We start from the raw sequence: 9,492 nt of genomic DNA, 5'->3' as shown, positions 1-9,492 counted from the left end.
GTCAGCTAGGGCATTCCCTTTAGCTATAGCCGTTTGGAGGCCAGTATGTGCTTTACAATGGATAATAGCGACTTTGCTTGGTAATTGGATGGCGGCTAGGAGATCATGTAGTAGGGTAGAATGTGAGATTTGCTTCCCATCTGCAGCTATGAAGCCTCTTCTCTGCCAGATTACCCCATGATCATGTACAACCCCAAAGGCATATTTGGAATCAGTGTATATATTTACATCTCTTCCCTCAAAAAGACAACAATCTCTAGTGAGGGCAATCAGTTTAGCTCCTTGGGCTGACTGAAAAGGTATAGGATTTGATTCTAGAATAACATCAGGGAGTTGAACCACAGCATATCCCGCATGATAAGTGTTGTCATTAGGGCTGGAACAGGATCCAATCACAAAAATATCAGGTGCTCCTACAATGGGTGTGGACTGTAAGTCAGGTCTAGGTGAGGTGTGTTCATGTATGAGTTCAGTACATTCGTGAGGAGGAGGCAAATCATCCTGCTCTCCCTTATATCCAAGTAGGGCATTTAGTATAGCCATTGGATCGAATATTGGTGCTGAGTATTTATTATGAAGTTGGGGATTTGAGAGTAATAAGACTTCATAGCCCCTCAACCGTTGTGCAGACATATGTTGTGTATGTATGTTTTTTAATAGAGCTAAAACATTATGGGAGGTATGCAGAGTGGTAGGATGACCTAGGGTGATAGGCGTGGCCATCTCAGCGACCATGGCACAGACTGCCAAACTCCTGAGACACGCAGGCATGCCCTGAACCTGTACCGGAACCACTTTTGGAAAAAAAGCAACAGGGTAAAATTTGCCTCCATGTTCTTGCGCCAGGACTCCTGCCATGGTTTTTCAATTGTCCCTGGCAAATAAGTGAAACATCACACCATAGTCGGGTAGGCCCAGGCCAGGACTTGAAACCATTGCACATTTCAAATGACTAAAAGCTTGTAACATTTCATCAGACCATTTAATACAATCAGGCATATCAGTCTTAGTGGCTTGTCTCAGAATTTTGTCATAGTAGGAACAATCAGCTATCCATTGGCGGCAGTAACCAATCATGCCAAGAAAGGTTAACATGTCATTCTTGGTTTGTGGGCGTGGCAGACCCAACACAGCAGTAAATCTGGCATGGCTGATTTTCCTCTCACCTTTACTGAGAACAAAGCCAAAATAATCAACACTTTCCATACACCATTGTAATTTTGACACCTTGAAACTTTGTGACCACATTCACATAACCACAGTAATAAACTAACATAGTCTGCCTGGCAGGCCTCCCGAGTAGAACTACATATGAGGAGATCATCCACATATTGTAGAAGGACAGAACCAAGAGGGGCCAAGTAGAATCAAGATGGAGTAGACTACCGGGAAGTCTACATAACCCTGAGGCATTCTACACCAAGTATACTGGCGATCAACTGGGACAGAAAAAAATGCATTCTTTAAATGAATGAGAAAAACTCTGCATGGGCAGGAATAGCTGATAACAGAGATGGCACTTCTGGAACCACAGGGGCTATGGGTATGATCTGAGCATTTACTGCTCTAAGATCCTGGACAAACCTAAAGGTATTGTCAGCCTTTCTCACTGGGTTGATAGGTGTATTATAGGGGGAGATAGTTTCCTCAATAACCCCTGCCCCTAGGAATTCCATCAACATAGGCTCAATACCCTTTTCTTTTTCTGGGGAAAGTGGGTATTGTTTAAAATAGACAAGTGCAGTGCTGGGCGTATGCATTGCCTTATATAGTGTATAAGAGATTAGGCCAACATTTTGGTCAGTATTTGCCCAAACCTCAGGAGAAACCTGATCAAGTAGCGGATCCTGTGGTTGGCATCCCAAATATCCAAAAACATGTAGTTGTCCCATCTTACTTATCCCCAACTGCAACCTTAATAGAACAAACAAATCTCTCCCTAATAAATTCACAGGACAATTTGGAATGATCCTGAAACGATGTATGAACATTGACTGGTGATTGTATGGATGTTGGATCGAGAGAGGAGGAGTTTTATAAGATCTTGTAAGTATCCCATTAATTCCCACAGAGGGCTCAGCATTCTCTCTTGGACCACTATAATAATCCTCACATAAAGTGCTACAAGTAGCACCAGAATCTACAAGAAAAGGGGGAGGACATCCCTCTATGTTTAACACAATCGGTGTCTCCTAAACATAACCCCTTAACCATGTCCATATGGAAGGTGTCATTAGCTCCTTCCTGAGGGAACGGATTTACACTCTTCATCCCCTCTGTCTATCCTGCTATATTATCTACCCAGTGAATAACTAAATAGTAATCAGTCCCACAGACTCGATCTACATAATCCTTACATGTTTCTCCTATATACGGAGGGGGTGGAGAGACCTTTCCTTGTATTGCACCCATTTCTTGTAACTTAACTGAGACAGAAGCAGAGCTGAACTCTTCCCAGGACTGGCTGTACTGAACCGTAAAGGCTCCGACAATTCCTGTCAACTGGGTACAGAGGACTTATGTCTATACTCAACTCAATTATCCCTTAAAACCGTCACTTGCGTTCACCAGTTTCTGGGTTAACGGGTTTCCCCTCGCCAGAGTGGTGGGGCGTCTTATGGTTCTCCAGGACACACACAATAAAGTTAGTACAGTTTTCACAGTATCATTTGCTGCTTACCTTCAGCACAAAAATAAATTATTTAATACTTCTTAACATCACACTATCATTTGCTGCTTACCTTCAGCACAAAATGAAAATACTTAATACTTCATAACATCACAACATAAAAGAGAACATAAGAAAGCGAAAGATAAGAAGCGATAGAAATTGGCTGACAAGAAAAACCAGGGTGCAGACAACAGTTAAATTCTTCCCTAAAGAATACCTCTTTTAAATTCTTCCCTAAAGAATTTCTCTTTTGAATTCCTCCCTAAAGAATTCCTCTATAGACTTGACCATTGGTCTATTTAATTCTGGGACTTCCCTAAAGCCCACAGTTTAAAGCCTATCTTCCCTAAAGATAGATACTTTCCCTTTCAGTCTATTCTAAGAGGATTCAAGATAGAAGCAACAGAGAGTTTCGGAAAGGATCAGAGTTCCCCTAAGCCTCAAGGCAGGGACTTTCCGTACTCACCGATTTCTGTGTGCTCTAATCCTGGACGAACCCTCAGCTGAAAGGATCTGCTTCTACTTCTAGTTCCTCAAATGCACCCTGGCTTCTCCTTCACCCACAGAGACAGACATCTGGAGAGATATCCCAATAACACACACGAATATACTCTGATCTTTATTTGACAAGGTGGTCTTTTTTACACGAGAGGGTTGTCTTATTCACGTACAGCTATTTACATTTTAGCCATATATAGTGTTATTTGATACATGGCAAGGCATACAAGGCATACATTGTATTTCAGAGAATTTACAATTTTAGCCATGTGGTTACAATTAAACTGAGTAGATAGAAGAAGAAATACAACTTCCTTATACAAATTTATATGGCTCAAATTATTGCTTAGCTATACAGTCTTGCAATATTACTTTTTTAACCCTTCATAGAACACATTTCCCATACACAGGAGGTGTGCAGACCGCAATCATCCATACAAACTCTCAATTTCCCATTAGCAGGAGCCCAGGTTGGTTCCTGTGGACAGCAGCCAATACAAAGTTCCCCCTGACAATCCCAGTACAATGAGTGCCATGTCTGTCGTGTTCTCTCATATAGCACATACACAGTCCATAGAGAGCTGTACCCTGCACACCAACCTATCTCATCACACCGAGCATTACACAGGTCATGTGATGTCAGGTAAAAGCAACCTGCTGCTATCCAATGACATTGCAACCTTTTGTTTACTGGACGCACAGAACAGATGTCAATAATTGTGGATGTCATTCATGCAATGTATAGCAATCAACTCTCTATGACAGAACCAATCTATAACCGGACACCAGCAATGAGCACCAACCTGATACAGAGGTGGGGCCTGAGCTCTCTGCCTTAGTAACCCGTGATGGACTTTTCCTCCAGAAATTTTACCAATCCCCTCTTACAGGCATCTAGGCCAGAAACTAAGATATTGTCACTAAGACAGAAAATTATTAACATCTTCCTAGTAGGGTGCTGACAGCAAAAAAAATAATAAGAACAAATAACCTCATAGGGGTTTTAACATTTCCCTTCTCTATGCAAGACTATAAAAAATATAAATTGCCTGGTCAAAAACTTTAAATTTTTCAATTTACATTCTGTCTAATCAGAGCAGGAGAGGACATTACTGGGTAAAACAAAAGCAGCCCAGAGTGAAGCTTAAGGTCTCATTTACATTACATGAATTCAGGGAGTTTACATTGTACACAATCTGTTTTTTAAGCACTGTGGACAGCAACACACCATTACAGGTATCCCGGTAGCATATTTCAAAGGTTTGTTTGGAGGGGGCATTATCAAAAAATGACAACTCAGCATAACAACATAAGTGCTATTGTTACCACTCCGCCCGCAGATCATCTGTCCAACAGCCCAGCGCATCCTCAGCTTCTTTTTAGCTGTGCAAATAGATGCCTTTTTAGTATCCCCTGCACTTTCTTTGAGGCTGTACTCAGCGGATGGTAATTTTAGGAATAGTGAGCAGCCAATGAGCATAGTAGTTCCTAATTCCAACAATGTCCTGCTATTGGCTGCTAGCTGTATTTATACCTCCCTGATTCCAGGCTCTAGTTGCTGGATCCTCAGCCCTGTTTCTTTATGAGTTGCTCAGTCACACCCTGCCATTTTGAACCTTTTGGATTCCTGACCTGTACCTGTCTGCCACCTGTCCTGACCTGCTCCTGTACCTGGATTACACTTGTCTGCCACCTGCCCGGACCATTGACTGTACCTGGATTACACTTGTCTGCTGCCTGTTCTGTCCATCAGTCTGTCTGGACTGTACTTCTTGCTGTCATCTGAGTACTTGATCTGCTCTGTCCCTACAGCGGAGCCCTCTGGTGGGGTGAGCCTGGGTGCCGGGACCTGGTGTTCTCTCTGCAGCAAAGTAGTCCGGTGGCCATTAGGGTCACTGGTCCATTATTCCTTGCGTGTGCTCTGGTAAAGACCGGGAGATATTTAGACTCCCCGCCCCAGGTAACCCTGAATCACCTGCCAGGGGGTGCAGCCCTAACAGCTATTCATTGTGTTACTGGAAACACAATACAACAGTGTGATAAGCCCTTTATAAATATGCAGGGGGAGTTGTTTTGTTTTTGTTTTTTTGTCTTAAGTATCACTATAACCACAGAACAACTATACTGCTGCTTTATGACCCAGCTGCTAATAGTTGTTTAAAGTTCAAATGATTTGTTTAAAATTTGGTTCTTCTGCATTTCTTTTATTAGCTATATATAAAAAGTCTCCCCAAGACACATCAACTGCCTCTCCTTCCCACAGCTTGGATTTCTGTGGGCTAACTGATTACTCTGGAGAAGGGAAATTCCGCAGCCAGCATGAGCTGACAGAGGGACAAAAGCACAGTCAATGGGAGGCCAGCCGAGGTGGGTATAAAACCCTATGGACATTATTGGTCCAGAGGAAGGCAAAAAAACCCTGTCCAATTTGCTCCAACAGGGGAGAAAAATTATTTCCTAATTCCATAATAATAATATTATGTTTACTTCCCTAGTGGTTGAACATGATGCACTTACCGGTATGTCTTTTTTTTCAACCTGACCTACTATGTAACTATCTGCAAACACAGGAATGGTACTTTTATTCCCCAGCTCTATATCATAAGTTCCCAACCTTTTTTGGGCCTGAGCCCACTTTTTTTTAAAGAGTGATTCGATAGCTTCACCCTTGGGTGACTATACTATATATTGAAAAACAAGGACAGATTTTTTAAATTATTTTATTAGATGATATTACCAATATTGGTGCATTACTCAAAATATAATTGAAATAATATATATTAAAAAAATGAATATAATAATATTAGTGAGATAAGCTTGGTGGCAAGTGGCCAGCTATGTGTAACAGGCACCACGCCAGCTAGTCCCTTGCACAGCAGCGTTTTTACAAATACAGCGGCATATCTCACGAATCTGTGCAAATAAAGGTGTCATTTTTTTATTTTTACTTTAAGTCCACTTTAATGAAAAAAGATCCCTGATTCTTATTAGAATGTTATGTTTGAGATACCATATCTGGCAACTTTTGTTGTTTAAGAGGCTGAAATTAAGTTTAGTATCAGCTCTCCCTCAAAACAACAATCGGTGCAGGAGATATGAAGGTTTATACATTAGGAGTAATGACAGAAACATGGACACTGACACGCAGACTCTCATTATGCAGCTATATGAGTAGGAACATTTTAAAGTGAAAGATGGGCAGGGAGCAGCACGCATTCCGAGGGTAGGATTATCTCATAGAGAAACATCACAATCAGCTGTGTCTGCACTGTCTGCGCGCGCATTTCCTATCCTATCTTTTTTTATGGGATTGTGCTTCAGTGTGAGCTCCCCAAGAGTAGGCATGTTCTAAAGACTTTAATCAGCTGTGCTGCTCCCTGGCCACCTTGTACTGTGAGATAATCCCAACCCTCCTATGCCAACAGCAGCATGAAAGCTGTGTCAGTGTTAATGAACTTAATTTCACCCCCCTGAACATACCAAGTTGTCAGATACGGGTTCTCAAACATAAAATCCCTTTCTCATTAAAGTAGACCTAAAGTTCTGATCTCCCTGTGCATGTGTGAGATCGCCATCTTTCTTTTTTCAATGACAGAAAAGTCCCTCCTGCGCATGCCCATTTTGATTTTTGTTTTTTAAAAAGCATTTTATGAATAAAACAAACAAAAAAAAAAAACAAAGGGTTATCTACCCTTCTAAATAAAGTAAAAATTGTGGTGATAGGTCCACTTTAAGGGGGCTATTTCCAGACCAGGGTCCCCAAATTGAGTTTGCATGTTAGGGTCCCCCAAGGGGCAACTTCCATGGCAATGAGCATTAGGGTACTGCCAATTGTCTGTGCACTGTGATGCCTCAAATATAAATTTGCCCACTCACAAAACTTTAAGGCTGCGTTCAGGTTGACGGTGAGTTTGCACTGTAATTACCCCTTCCTCGAAAAGCAACGGAACCTTACCTACTACTTACTGCCGCCTTGAGTCAAATTTGCAGACACTACGGTGCGAGGAATGAGTGGCTGGTGGGGTGCTTGTTACACATAGCTGGCCACTTACCTTCTCTGAACCCCAATTTCTCTGGAACAGAGGGATGTTTGCAACTGGAAATGTGGAAGCTAGTAGGAAACCCCTTTTTTCCTGTAATTAAACATTTAAATTGTTATATCCATTAAATAATGCTACCCTGTCACACATAGCTATCCCCTTACTCTCTATGAACCCAAATTTCTCTGTAAGAAAAGGAAAATGTATTGCAAGTGCAGGACTAACTCCCCCTAACATTTCATCACTATGGAAGAGGAGATTCCTTTTTTACAAACTAGGCCAGGCTTTGAAATGTTGAATAATCTGTTACCCCAGAGTAAGGTCATGATGCCAGAACCTGCCCACTCTCCCATCGCAGGCTCAGACGTCCAGAGACACAACCCACCCACTGCCCTGAGCCTGTGATGCATACGGGAGACATAGTTCGCGGCTCTGGCCGGTGCGCCTTCCCAAGCAGGGTCCTTCTTCTGGCCTGCTTGGGGTGCACAGGCCAGACCCGCGGACCACATGTTGGGGACCACTGCTCTATATAATTTATAAGGATGGTGAACAGTAAATGCTTCAACACTGAACCCTGGGGTACACCACTAATAACCTTAGACCAGTCAGATATATTGATGATGTTAACATTGTATGCCATTATTTACTGTAAAAGTTTTTTTTTAATAAACAGTTAACAGTGATACGGGCATTTCCCCAAATTTGTGTTTCATGTTTTATTTAGGTGGGAGGAAAGGGAATGGTCCAGTGGAGTTGGTAAAAGGGGTTATAAAAAGGGAATTTTGCTTGAAAAAATCCTAGGTCCAAAAATTTAAAAATAAACCACACATTTCAGTGCTTTTTTTTTATTTACTTTTTATTAAAAGTAAATAGCAAACTTTTTTTTTACCAAAAGGGTATCTGAAATGCCCTAAAGCTATGTTATATGGACAATGTATATCATCATTTTTTCTCAGATTGTTTTTCTGACAATGGGCTTCTGGATTTACTAAAGACTCTCTAAGACTGGAGAAGATAGAACATCACAGGAGAACCATGGTGAAACAGCAAGCCTGAAATGTATTTTTAAAAAAGTTTTGGTAATAAATTATTGTTCTTACTCTGGGTGCATTCACATGACTGTAACTGAACAACTGCAGTGTTACTGGTTACTTTTAGTATTTTTCACAAAACGCTGTGTCAGCCAAAAATATGATTTAGGAGTTGAGTGCATTTCTGGCTGATAACTGGGTATTTTTTTGTACTTGCAGTCTTTAAAAGCTAAAACATGGGTGCAAGCACTGCAGAGATGTTCTGCATGAGTTTGTTTTAATGAGTACTTTACCTTAACACTTGTTGGCCCTGAAATAGAATATTGTGCTCATGACTGTACATCAGCATTCACAGCAATTTTTTACAAGGTCTTAATATAATGTTATATATATATATAAATGTTTGGGGGATATTTATATATAAATATAAATGTTTGGGGGATATATTAGGTGCTTCTTAGTTCTGTTCCCTTTTTCGCATTGGGGTGATTTCACTTTTTGTCCTGTAGACTCAACAGAAAGTGATTTTCCTTTTTTTTTCTGTGTTCATTCAAGCACCAATTATTTTATCACTAGGTCTTTGTTATACTCTATGCAATTCAGGTAGATTGTGGATACGTTCAGCAAGGAGGCAGGAAATGAGGTTGGTTCTATCTGCATCACTGCAGCTGCTAATGCACACATTGAAAAGCTTTCAGCTTTCAAGAAAGGAGTAGGATGTACAACTGTGTAAAACAGTATACATATTGCCTTTGCAGATTAGTTTAACAAAAATAGACATCTAGAAACTAATTTACTAAGAGAAACCCTGATTTGCAGACGTTGTGTAGCATTTACATGAGCACTTTACTTTTCCATCTAGTTTTTGAAGGGGCTCTCTAATAAATTATCACCCACAGATCATCATAAAACACCTCTATCCCCCTAATAGAGACTCAGGGGACAGCAAAGACTGAAGAAACACCGATGTAAAATTTACATTGCCCATCCCCATACATGAAAGTCTATAAAATATGATGCATAATGCAGCTATATTCCAACACATGATCGGGCCTCGCCCTCTGCTGACCACACACACAGGCTCACGTAGGAATAAGGAAACCTCGCGAGATTTGCTTGGTTGCCAGGCAACAAAGGAAGTCGAGGTGGACGCAGATCAGTTAGCAGCACCCGGGAACCCCTGTGCCAGGTTGGAGAATGAGTGGCTGGGATTCGAGTGAGATATAGAAGGCGTTTAAATTTAATACACACA

General features: G+C 41.2%; 1 protein-coding gene across 1 annotated transcript in view; it reads left to right on the top strand.

Annotated features, from left to right (window-relative positions):
- The first annotated feature begins 9,345 nt into the window (after positions 1–9,345).
- LOC140344423 (coiled-coil domain-containing protein 180-like) overlaps positions 9,346–9,492 on the top strand; it is a 65,250-nt gene continuing 65,103 nt past the window's right edge. Inside the window, exon 1 of the mRNA XM_072431543.1 lies at positions 9,346–9,429. The gene's annotated coding sequence lies outside the window, so the exon portion shown is untranslated. The remainder of the gene's footprint in view (positions 9,430–9,492) is intronic.

The sequence above is a fragment of the Pyxicephalus adspersus genome, chromosome Z, assembly GCF_032062135.1.
Source record: "Pyxicephalus adspersus chromosome Z, UCB_Pads_2.0, whole genome shotgun sequence".
Taxonomy (NCBI): Eukaryota; Metazoa; Chordata; class Amphibia; order Anura; family Pyxicephalidae; genus Pyxicephalus; species Pyxicephalus adspersus.
This window is presented reverse-complemented; position numbering and strand designations above follow the sequence as displayed.